The sequence below is a fragment of the Vespula vulgaris genome, chromosome 7 (assembly GCF_905475345.1).
Source record: "Vespula vulgaris chromosome 7, iyVesVulg1.1, whole genome shotgun sequence".
In the NCBI taxonomy this organism is placed as follows: Eukaryota; Metazoa; Arthropoda; class Insecta; order Hymenoptera; family Vespidae; genus Vespula; species Vespula vulgaris.
In genome coordinates this window covers 7,603,326-7,616,260 of record NC_066592.1, presented here as the reverse complement: position 1 = coordinate 7,616,260, position 12,935 = coordinate 7,603,326, and the positions used below count along the sequence as shown (strand labels likewise).

Sequence of the window (12,935 nt, the reverse complement as noted above, 5' to 3'; positions counted from 1 at the left end):
ATCATTAATAAGTCAGCATTTTAAATAAATATCGTAAACAAAGGACGAACTTCATACGAAATAAATTCCGTTTACATAAATAGCTATTCTGAAAATCATGAGAGAAGATAAGAAATTCCTCCTTTATTTATATGAGGAACATTCATGCACTATATTGTATTATACTACAGCGTAACATGTGAAATAAATGATTTATACATATAATAATTAAAAATAATGTAGTAATCAAGAATAACTAATAAAAGTTATATCAAACCAGATAATATAAAAAAAATTTGAGCATTCTTTATTACATCCTATCCTTAAACTTCATATCCAAATCAAGTAAAATCCAGCCAAATAGAGGTAAGCTATCATCTCCTGTTAATAATTAAATGAAAAACAAAGCGTTCAGGTTCCCCGCAAACCGAGTTTAGTATTAGGATCACATGATGTGACAAGAGGTAGCAGGTGAAATCCTGCCACCTCCAGGTAAGTCATCATCTCCTGTTAAAAATTCAAATAACTGAAAAAGCGTCCTATTTTCCCGCAAACCGAGTTTTGTACTAGGATCACATGATGTGTAAAGAGGTGGCACGTGAAATCCTACCACCTCCAGTTACCCTATTGTCTCCCGTTAAAAATTCAAATTTCTGCAAAAGCGTCCAAGTTTCCCACAAACCGAGTTTTGTACTAGGATTACATGATGTGACAAGAGGTGGCACGTGAAATCCTGCCCCCTCCAGGTCAGTCATCATCTCCTCTTAACAGTTCAAATTCCCGGTAAACCGTCCAAGTTTCCCGCAAACGGAGTTTTGTATTAGGATTACATGATGTGACAAGAGGTGGCACGTGAAATCCTGCCCCCTCCAGGTCAGTCATCATCTCCTCTTAACAGTTCAAATTCCCGCTAAACCGTGCAAGTTTCCCGCAAACCGAGTTTTGTACTAGGATCACATGATGTGTAAAGAGGTGGCACGTGAAATCCTGCCCCCTCCAGGTCAGTCATCATCTCCTCTTAACAGTTCAAATTCCCGCTAAACCGTCCAAGTTTCCCGCAAAGGGAGTTTTGTATTAGGATTACATGATGTGACAAGAGGTGGCACGTGAAATCCTGCCCCCTCCAGATCAGTCATCATCTCCTCTTAACAGTTCAAATTCCCGCTAAACCGTGCAAGTTTCCCGCAAATCGAGTTTTGTATTAGGATTACATGATGTGACAAGAGGTGGCACGTGAAATCCTGCCCCCTCCAGATAAGTCATCATCTCCTGTTAACAGTTCAAATTCTAGCTAAACCGTCCAAGTTTCCCGCAAACCGAGTTCGGTACTAGGATCACATGATGTGTAAAGAGGTGTCACATGAAACCCTGCCCCCTCCAGGTCAGTCATCATCTCTTGTTAACAGTTCAAATTCTAGCTAAACCGTCCAAGTTTCCCGCAAACCGAGTTTCGTACTAGGATCACATGATGTGTACAGAGGTGGCACGTGATATCCTACCACCTCCAGTTACCCTATTGTCTCCCGTTAAAAATTCAAATTTCTACGAAAGCGTCCAAGTTTCCCGCAAACCGAGTTTCGTACTAGGATCACATGATGTGTACAGAGGTGGCACGTGATATCCTACCACCTCCAGTTACCCTATTGTCTCCCGTTAAAAATTCAAATTTCTACGAAAGCGTCCAAGTTTCCCGCAAACCGAGTTTCGTACTAGGATCACATGATGTGTACAGAGGTGGCACGTGATATCCTACCACCTCCAGTTACCCTATTGTCTCCCGTTAAAAATTCAAATTTCTGCGAAAGCGTCCAAGTTTCCCACAAACCGAGTTTTATACTAGGATTACATGATGTGACAAGAGGTGGCACGTGAAATCCTGCCCCCTCCAGGTCAGTCATCATCTCCTCTTAACAGTTCAAATTCCCGGTAAACCGTCCAAGTTTCCCGCAAACGGAGTTTTGTATTAGGATTACATGATGTGACAAGAGGTGGCACGTGAAATCCTGCCCCCTCCAGGTCAGTCATCATCTCTTGTTAACAGTTCAAATTCTAGCTAAACCGTCCAAGTTTCCCGCAAACCGAGTTTCGTACTAGGATCACATGATGTGTACAGAGGTGGCACGTGATATCCTACCACCTCCAGTTACCCTATTGTCTCCCGTTAAAAATTCAAATTTCTACGAAAGCGTCCAAGTTTCCCGCAAACCGAGTTTCGTACTAGGATCACATGATGTGTACAGAGGTGGCACGTGATATCCTACCACCTCCAGTTACCCTATTGTCTCCCGTTAAAAATTCAAATTTCTACGAAAGCGTCCAAGTTTCCCGCAAACCGAGTTTCGTACTAGGATCACATGATGTGTACAGAGGTGGCACGTGATATCCTACCACCTCCAGTTACCCTATTGTCTCCCGTTAAAAATTCAAATTTCTACGAAAGCGTCCAAGTTTCCCGCAAACCGAGTTTTGTACTAGGATCACATGATGTGTACAGAGGTGGCACGTGATATCCTACCACCTCCAGTTACCCTATTGCCTCCTGTTAAAAATTCAAATAACTGAAAAAGCGTCCTATTTTCCCGCAAACCGAGTTTAGTATTAGGATCACATGATGTGTAAAGAGGTGGCACGTGAAATCCTGCCCCCTCCAGGTCAGTCATCATCTCCTCTTAACAGTTCAAATTCCCGCTAAACCGTGCAAGTTTCCCGCAAATCGAGTTTTGTACTAGGATCACATGATGTGTAAAGAGGTGGCACGTGAAATCCTGCCCCCTCCAGGTCAGTCATCATCTCCTTTTAACAGTTCAAATTCCCGCTAAACCGTGCAAGTTTCCCGCAAACCGAGTTTTGTACTAGGATCACATGATGTGTAAAGAGGTGGCACGTGAAATCCTGCCCCCTCCAGATCAGTCATCATCTCCTCTTAACAGTTCAAATTCCCGCTAAACCGTGCAAGTTTCCCGCAAATCGAGTTTTGTACTAGGATCACATGATGTGTAAAGAGGTGGCACGTGAAATCCTGCCCCCTCCAGATCAGTCATCATCTCCTCTTAACAGTTCAAATTCCCGCTAAACCGTGCAAGTTTCCCGCAAATCGAGTTTTGTACTAGGATCACATGATGTGTAAAGAGGTGGCACGTGAAATCCTGCCCCCTCCAGGTCAGTCATCATCTCCTGTTAACAGTTCAAATTCTAGCTAAACCGCCCAAGTTTCCCGCAAACCGAGTTTGGTACTAGGATCACCTGATGTGTACAGAGGTGGCACGTGATATCCTACCACCTCCAGTTACCCTATTGTCTCCCGTTAAAAATTCAAATTTCTACGAAAGCGACCAAGTTTCCCGAAAATCGAGTTTGGTACTAGGATCACATGATGTGTACAGAGGTGGCACGTGATATCCTACCACCTCCAGTTACCCTATTGCCTCCTGTTAAAAATTCAAATAACTGAAAAAGCGTCCTATTTTCCCGCAAACCGAGTTTAGTATTAGGATCACATGATGTGTAAAGAGGTGGCACGTGAAATCCTGCCCCCTCCAGATCAGTCATCATCTCCTCTTAACAGTTCAAATTCCCGCTAAACCGTGCAAGTTTCCCGAAAATCGAGTTTTGTACTAGGATCACATGATGTGACAAGAGGTGGCACGTGAAATCCTGCCCCCTCCAGGTCAGTCATCATCTCCTCTTAACAGTTCAAATTCCCGGTAAACCGTCCAAGTTTCCCGCAAACGGAGTTTTGTATTAGGATTACATGATGTGACAAGAGGTGGCACGTGAAATCCTGCCCCCTCCAGGTCAGTCATCATCTCCTCTTAACAGTTCAAATTCCCGCTAAACCGTGCAAGTTTCCCGCAAACCGAGTTTTGTACTAGGATCACATGATGTGTAAAGAGGTGGCACGTGAAATCCTGCCCCCTCCAGGTCAGTCATCATCTCCTCTTAACAGTTCAAATTCCCGCTAAACCGTCCAAGTTTCCCGCAAAGGGAGTTTTGTATTAGGATTACATGATGTGACAAGAGGTGGCACGTGAAATCCTGCCCCCTCCAGATCAGTCATCATCTCCTCTTAACAGTTCAAATTCCCGCTAAACCGTGCAAGTTTCCCGCAAATCGAGTTTTGTATTAGGATTACATGATGTGACAAGAGGTGGCACGTGAAATCCTGCCCCCTCCAGATAAGTCATCATCTCCTGTTAACAGTTCAAATTCTAGCTAAACCGTCCAAGTTTCCCGCAAACCGAGTTCGGTACTAGGATCACATGATGTGTAAAGAGGTGTCACATGAAACCCTGCCCCCTCCAGGTCAGTCATCATCTCTTGTTAACAGTTCAAATTCTAGCTAAACCGTCCAAGTTTCCCGCAAACCGAGTTTCGTACTAGGATCACATGATGTGTACAGAGGTGGCACGTGATATCCTACCACCTCCAGTTACCCTATTGTCTCCCGTTAAAAATTCAAATTTCTACGAAAGCGTCCAAGTTTCCCGCAAACCGAGTTTCGTACTAGGATCACATGATGTGTACAGAGGTGGCACGTGATATCCTACCACCTCCAGTTACCCTATTGTCTCCCGTTAAAAATTCAAATTTCTACGAAAGCGTCCAAGTTTCCCGCAAACCGAGTTTCGTACTAGGATCACATGATGTGTACAGAGGTGGCACGTGATATCCTACCACCTCCAGTTACCCTATTGTCTCCCGTTAAAAATTCAAATTTCTGCGAAAGCGTCCAAGTTTCCCACAAACCGAGTTTTATACTAGGATTACATGATGTGACAAGAGGTGGCACGTGAAATCCTGCCCCCTCCAGGTCAGTCATCATCTCCTCTTAACAGTTCAAATTCCCGGTAAACCGTCCAAGTTTCCCGCAAACGGAGTTTTGTATTAGGATTACATGATGTGACAAGAGGTGGCACGTGAAATCCTGCCCCCTCCAGGTCAGTCATCATCTCTTGTTAACAGTTCAAATTCTAGCTAAACCGTCCAAGTTTCCCGCAAACCGAGTTTCGTACTAGGATCACATGATGTGTACAGAGGTGGCACGTGATATCCTACCACCTCCAGTTACCCTATTGTCTCCCGTTAAAAATTCAAATTTCTACGAAAGCGTCCAAGTTTCCCGCAAACCGAGTTTCGTACTAGGATCACATGATGTGTACAGAGGTGGCACGTGATATCCTACCACCTCCAGTTACCCTATTGTCTCCCGTTAAAAATTCAAATTTCTACGAAAGCGTCCAAGTTTCCCGCAAACCGAGTTTCGTACTAGGATCACATGATGTGTACAGAGGTGGCACGTGATATCCTACCACCTCCAGTTACCCTATTGTCTCCCGTTAAAAATTCAAATTTCTACGAAAGCGTCCAAGTTTCCCGCAAACCGAGTTTTGTACTAGGATCACATGATGTGTACAGAGGTGGCACGTGATATCCTACCACCTCCAGTTACCCTATTGCCTCCTGTTAAAAATTCAAATAACTGAAAAAGCGTCCTATTTTCCCGCAAACCGAGTTTAGTATTAGGATCACATGATGTGTAAAGAGGTGGCACGTGAAATCCTGCCCCCTCCAGGTCAGTCATCATCTCCTCTTAACAGTTCAAATTCCCGCTAAACCGTGCAAGTTTCCCGCAAATCGAGTTTTGTACTAGGATCACATGATGTGTAAAGAGGTGGCACGTGAAATCCTGCCCCCTCCAGGTCAGTCATCATCTCCTTTTAACAGTTCAAATTCCCGCTAAACCGTGCAAGTTTCCCGCAAACCGAGTTTTGTACTAGGATCACATGATGTGTAAAGAGGTGGCACGTGAAATCCTGCCCCCTCCAGATCAGTCATCATCTCCTCTTAACAGTTCAAATTCCCGCTAAACCGTGCAAGTTTCCCGCAAATCGAGTTTTGTACTAGGATCACATGATGTGTAAAGAGGTGGCACGTGAAATCCTGCCCCCTCCAGATCAGTCATCATCTCCTCTTAACAGTTCAAATTCCCGCTAAACCGTGCAAGTTTCCCGCAAATCGAGTTTTGTACTAGGATCACATGATGTGTAAAGAGGTGGCACGTGAAATCCTGCCCCCTCCAGGTCAGTCATCATCTCCTGTTAACAGTTCAAATTCTAGCTAAACCGCCCAAGTTTCCCGCAAACCGAGTTTGGTACTAGGATCACCTGATGTGTACAGAGGTGGCACGTGATATCCTACCACCTCCAGTTACCCTATTGTCTCCCGTTAAAAATTCAAATTTCTACGAAAGCGACCAAGTTTCCCGAAAATCGAGTTTGGTACTAGGATCACATGATGTGTACAGAGGTGGCACGTGATATCCTACCACCTCCAGTTACCCTATTGCCTCCTGTTAAAAATTCAAATAACTGAAAAAGCGTCCTATTTTCCCGCAAACCGAGTTTAGTATTAGGATCACATGATGTGTAAAGAGGTGGCACGTGAAATCCTGCCCCCTCCAGATCAGTCATCATCTCCTCTTAACAGTTCAAATTCCCGCTAAACCGTGCAAGTTTCCCGAAAATCGAGTTTTGTACTAGGATCACATGATGTGTAAAGAGGTGGCACGTGAAATCCTGCCCCCTCCAGGTCAGTCATCATCTCCTTTTAACAGTTCAAATTCCCGCTAAACCGTGCAAGTTTCCCGCAAACCGAGTTTTGTACTAGGATCACATGATGTGACAAGAGGTGGCATGTGAAATCCTGCCACCTCCAGGTAAGTCATCATCTCCAGTTAACAGTTCAAATTCTAGCTAAACCGTCCAAGTTTCCCGCAAACCGAGTTTGGTACTAGGATCACATGATGTGTACAGAGGTGGCACGTGATATCCTACCACCTCAAGTTACCCTATTGCCTCCTGTTAAAAATTCAAATAACTGAAAAAGCGTCCTATTTTCCCGCAAACCGAGTTTAGTATTAGGATCACATGATGTGTAAAGAGCTGGCACGTGAAATCCTGCCCCCTCCAGATCAGTCATCATCTCCTCTTAACAGTTCAAATTCCCGCTAAACCGTGCAAGTTTCCCGAAAATCGAGTTTTGTACTAGGATCACATGATGTGTAAAGAGGTGGCACATGAAATTCTGCCCCCTCCAGGTCAGTCATCATCTCCTTTTAACAGTTCAAATTCCCGCTAAACCGTGCAAGTTTCCCGCAAACCGAGTTTTGTACTAGGATCACATGATGTGACAAGAGGTGGCATGTGAAATCCTGCCACCTCCAGGTAAGTCATCATCTCCAGTTAACAGTTCAAATTCTAGCTAAACCGTCCAAGTTTCCCGCAAACCGAGTTTGGTACTAGGATCACATGATGTGTACAGAGGTGGCACGTGATATCCTACCACCTCCAGTTACCCTATTGCCTCCTGTTAAAAATTCAAATAACTGAAAAAGCGTCCTATTTTCCCGCAAACCGAGTTTAGTATTAGGATGACATGATGTGTACAGAGGTGGCACGTAAAATCCTGCCCCCTCCAGGTCAGTCATCGTCTCCTGTTAACAGTTCAAATTCCCGCTAAACCGTCCAAGTTTCCCGGAAACCGAGTTTTGTACTGGGATCACATGATGTGTACAGAGGTGGCACGTGATATCCTAACACCTCCAGTTACCCTATTGCCTCCTGTTAAAAATTCAAATAACTGGAAAAGCGTCCTATTTTCCCGCAAACCGAGTTTAGTATTAGGATCACATGATGTGTAAAGAGGTGGCACGTGAAATTCTGCCCCCTCCAGGTCAGTCATCATCTCCTTTTAACAGTTCAAATTCCCGCTAAACCGTGCAAGTTTCCCGCAAACCGAGTTTTGTACTAGGATCACATGATGTGACAAGAGGTGGCATGTGAAATCCTGCCACCTCCAGGTAAGTCATCATCTCCAGTTAACAGTTCAAATTCTAGCTAAACCGTCCAAGTTTCTCGCAAACCGAGTTTGGTACTAGGATCACATGATGTGTACAGAGGTGGCACGTAATATCCTACCACCTCCAGTTACCCTATTGCCTCCTGTTAAAAATTCAAATAACTGAAAAAGCGTCCTATTTTCCCGCAAACCGAGTTTAGTATTAGGATCACATGATGTGTAAAGAGCTGGCACGTGAAATCCTGCCCCCTCCAGATCAGTCATCATCTCCTCTTAACAGTTCAAATTCCCGCTAAACCGTGCAAGTTTCCCGAAAATCGAGTTTTGTACTAGGATCACATGATGTGTAAAGAGGTGGCACGTGAAATTCTGCCCCCTCCAGGTCAGTCATCATCTCCTTTTAACAGTTCAAATTCCCGCTAAACCGTGCAAGTTTCCCGCAAACCGAGTTTTGTACTAGGATCACATGATGTGACAAGAGGTGGCATGTGAAATCCTGCCACCTCCAGGTAAGTCATCATCTCCAGTTAACAGTTCAAATTCTAGCTAAACCGTCCAAGTTTCTCGCAAACCGAGTTTGGTACTAGGATCACATGATGTGTACAGAGGTGGCACGTGATATCCTACCACCTCCAGTTACCCTATTGCCTCCTGTTAAAAATTCAAATAACTGAAAAAGCGTCCTATTTTCCCGCAAACCGAGTTTAGTATTAGGATCACATGATGTGTAAAGAGCTGGCACGTGAAATCCTGCCCCCTCCAGATCAGTCATCATCTCCTCTTAACAGTTCAAATTCCCGCTAAACCGTGCAAGTTTCCCGAAAATCGAGTTTTGTACTAGGATCACATGATGTGTAAAGAGGTGGCACGTGAAATTCTGCCCCCTCCAGGTCAGTCATCATCTCCTTTTAACAGTTCAAATTCCCGCTAAACCGTGCAAGTTTCCCGCAAACCGAGTTTTGTACTAGGATCACATGATGTGACAAGAGGTGGCATGTGAAATCCTGCCACCTCCAGGTAAGTCATCATCTCCAGTTAACAGTTCAAATTCTAGCTAAACCGTCCAAGTTTCCCGCAAACCGAGTTTGGTACTAGGATCACATGATGTGTACAGAGGTGGCACGTGATATCCTACCACCTCCAGTTACCCTATTGCCTCCTGTTAAAAATTCAAATAACTGAAAAAGCGTCCTATTTTCCCGCAAACCGAGTTTAGTATTAGGATGACATGATGTGTACAGAGGTGGCACGTAAAATCCTGCCCCCTCCAGGTCAGTCATCGTCTCCTGTTAACAGTTCAAATTCCCGCTAAACCGTCCAAGTTTCCCGCAAACCGAGTTTTGTACTAGGATCACATGATGTGTAAAGAGGTGGCACGTGAAATCCTGCCCCCTCCAGATCAGTCATCATCTCCTCTTAACAGTTCAAATTCCCGCTAAACCGTGCAAGTTTCCCGCAAATCGAGTTTTGTACTAGGATCACATGATGTGTAAAGAGGTGGCATGTGAAATCCTGCCACCTCCAGGTAAGTCATCATCTTCTGTTAACAGTTCAAATTCTAGCTAAACCGTCCAAGTTTCCCGCAAACCGAGTTTGGTACTAGGATCACATGATGTGTACAGAGGTGGCACGTGATATCCTACCACCTCCAGTTACCCTATTGTCTCCCGTTAAAAATTCAAATTTCTACGAAAGCGTCCAAGTTTCCCGCAAACCGAGTTTTGTACTAGGATCACATGATGTGTAAAGAGGTGGCACGTGAAATCCTGCCCCCTCCAGATCAGTCATCATCTCCTCTTAACAGTTCAAATTCCCGCTAAACCGTGCAAGTTTCCCGCAAATCGAGTTTTGTACTAGGATCACATGATGTGTAAAGAGGTGGCATGTGAAATCCTGCCACCTCCAGGTAAGTCATCATCTTCTGTTAACAGTTCAAATTCTAGCTAAACCGTCCAAGTTTCCCGCAAACCGAGTTTGGTACTAGGATCACATGATGTGTACAGAGGTGGCACGTGATATCCTACCACCTCCAGTTACCCTATTGCCTCCTGTTAAAAATTCAAATAACTGAAAAAGCATCCTATTTTCCCGCAAACCGAGTTTAGTATTAGGATCACATGATGTGTACAGAGGTGGCACGTGATATCCTACCACCTCCAGATCAGTCATCATCTCCTCTTAACAGTTCAAATTTCCGCTAAACCGTGCAAGTTTCCCGCAAATCGAGTTTTGTACTAGGATCACATGATGTGTAAAGAGGTGGCACGTGAAATCCTGCCCCCTCCAGGTCAGTCATCATCTCCTCTTAACAGTTCAAATTCCCGCTAAACCGTGCAAGTTTCCCGCAAACCGAGTTTTGTACTAGGATCACATGATGTGTAAAGAGGTGGCACGTGAAATCCTGCCCCCTCCAGATCAGTCATCATCTCCTCTTAACAGTTCAAATTCCCGTTAAACCGTGCAAGTTTCCCGCAAACCGAGTTTTGTACTAGGATCACATGATGTGTAAAGAGGTGGCACGTGAAATCCTGCCCCCTCCAGATCAGTCATCATCTCCTCTTAACAGTTCAAATTCCCGCTAAACCGTCCAAGTTTCCCGCAAACCGAGTTTTGTACTAGGATCACATGATGTGTACAGAGGTGGCACGTGATATCCTACCACCTCCAGTTACCCTATTGCCTCCTGTTAAAAATTCAAATAACTGAAAAAGCGTCCTATTTTCCCGCAAACCGAGTTTAGTATTAGGATCACATGATGTGTAAAGAGGTGGCACGTGAAATCCTGCCCCCTCCAGATCAGTCATCATCTCCTCTTAACAGTTCAAATTCCCGCTAAACCGTCCAAGTTTCCCGCAAACCGAGTTTTGTACTAGGATCACATGATGTGTACAGAGGTGGCACGTGATATCCTACCACCTCCAGTTACCCTATTGCCTCCTGTTAAAAATTCAAATAACTGAAAAAGCGTCCTATTTTCCCGCAAACCGAGTTTAGTATTAGGATCACATGATGTGTAAAGAGGTGGCACGTGAAATCCTGCCCCCTCCAGATCAGTCATCATCTCCTCTTATCAGTTCAAATTCCCGCTAAACCGTGCAAGTTTCCCGCAAACCGAGTTTTGTACTAGGATCACATGATGTGTAAAGAGGTGGCACGTGAAATCCTGCCCCCTCCAGATCAGTCATCATCTCCTCTTAACAGTTCAAATTCCCGCTAAACCGTCCAAGTTTCCCGCAAAGCGAGTTTTGTACTAGGATCACATGATGTGTACAGAGGTGGCACGTGATATCCTACCACCTCCAGTTACCCTATTGCCTCCTGTTAAAAATTCAAATAACTGAAAAAGCGTCCTATTTTCCCGCAAACCGAGTTTAGTATTAGGATCACATGATGTGTAAAGAGGTGGCACGTGAAATCCTGCCCCCTCCAGATCAGTCATCATCTCCTCTTAACAGTTCAAATTCCCGCTAAACCGTGCAAGTTTCCCGCAAATCGAGTTTTGTACTAGGATCACATGATGTGTAAAGAGGTGGCACGTGAAATCCTGCCCCCTCCAGGTCAGTCATCATCTCCTTTTAACAGTTCAAATTCCCGCTAAACCGTGCAAGTTTCCCGCAAACCGAGTTTGGTACTAGGATCACATGATGTGTAAAGAGGTGGCACGTGAAATCCTGCCCCCTCCAGGTCAGTCATCATCTCCTGTTAACAGTTCAAATTCTAGCTAAACCGCCCAAGTTTCCCGCAAACCGAGTTTGGTACTAGGATCACATGATGTGTACAGAGGTGGCACGTGATATCCTACCACCTCCAGATCAGTCATCATCTCCTCTTAACAGTTCAAATTCCCGTTAAACCGTGCAAGTTTCCCGCAAACCGAGTTTTGTACTAGGATCACATGATGTGTAAAGAGGTGGCACGTGATATCCTACCACCTCCAGTTACCCTATTGCCTCCTGTTAAAAATTCAAATAACTGAAAAAGCGTCCTATTTTCCCGCAAATCGAGTTTTGTACTAGGATCACATGATGTGTAAAGAGGTGGCACGTGAAATCCTGCCCCCTCCAGGTCAGTCATCATCTCCTTTTAACAGTTCAAATTCCCGCTAAACCGTGCAAGTTTCCCGCAAACCGAGTTTTGTACTAGGATCACATGATGTGTAAAGAGGTGGCACGTGAAATCCTGCCCCCTCCAGGTCAGTCATCATCTCCTCTTAACAGTTCAAATTCCCGCTAAACCGTGCAAGTTTCCCGCAAATCGAGTTTTGTACTAGGATCACATGATGTGTAAAGAGGTGGCACGTGAAATCCTGCCCCCTCCAGGTCAGTCATCATCTCCTTTTAACAGTTCAAATTCCCGCTAAACCGTGCAAGTTTCCCGCAAACCGAGTTTTGTACTAGGATCACATGATGTGACAAGAGGTGGCATGTGAAATCCTGCCACCTCCAGGTAAGTCATCATCTCCTGTTAACAGTTCAAATTCTAGCTAAACCGCCCAAGTTTCCCGCAAACCGAGTTTGGTACTAGGATCACATGATGTGTACAGAGGTGGCACGTGAAATCCTAGGTTAACTATTGTCTCCTGTACAAAATTCAAATTTCTGCGAAAGCGTTCAGTTTTCCCGCAAACAAAGTTTTATATCAGCATCGCGTTATGCGCGAAGTGGTGGTAGTTGAAGTAATGCCATCGCTTGATAAGTGTTATTGTGCTATGAAAAATGTTGAATGCTGGAGAAAACAAAAATTTCTCTTGCAAATCTAGTTTTGTATTCGGATTATGTCATTTGGGAAGAGTTTGTACGCAAAATCGTTGCACCATCTTATCGCATTAGATAACAAATTGTTTACTTGAATATAAAAACGTTCCGTTGAACTGGATTCCATATCTTTCTCTCTGGTTTTTTGTTGTTTTATTTTTTGCAAGTATACATTGCTTTATGCAAGATTACGTTTTCAAGAATCATTCAATCGTAAACTATATTAGATTTATCACATCATGAAGTACGATAACATGTAGTTTTTTTTCTGTTTTATCTTTTTTTGTTCATTATCAATACTTCCGTTACTACTAGATATTTATTAGATGGAAACACTTCGCATCA

At 44.2% G+C, this 12,935-nt stretch overlaps 1 long non-coding RNA gene across 42 annotated transcripts; it reads left to right on the top strand.

Annotated features, from left to right (window-relative positions):
- Window positions 1-440: 440 nt before the first annotated feature.
- On the top strand, window positions 441-12,211 carry LOC127065001 (uncharacterized). Of its 42 annotated transcripts, XR_007781888.1 has the most exons (12): window positions 441-570; window positions 825-979; window positions 2,758-2,856; window positions 3,746-3,900; window positions 5,552-5,678; window positions 6,441-6,567; window positions 6,949-7,047; window positions 9,207-9,333; window positions 9,588-9,714; window positions 10,858-10,984; window positions 11,239-11,393; window positions 11,521-11,599. It is a non-coding gene; the product is annotated as an uncharacterized LOC127065001 (long non-coding RNA). The 42 variants fall into 42 exon arrangements; XR_007781887.1 differs by lacking the exon at window positions 3,746-3,900 and having other exon boundaries at window positions 5,524-5,678; XR_007781891.1 differs by lacking the exons at window positions 5,552-5,678; window positions 6,949-7,047 and adding an exon at window positions 8,600-8,698.
- The last annotated feature ends 724 nt before the right edge of the window (window positions 12,212-12,935 follow it).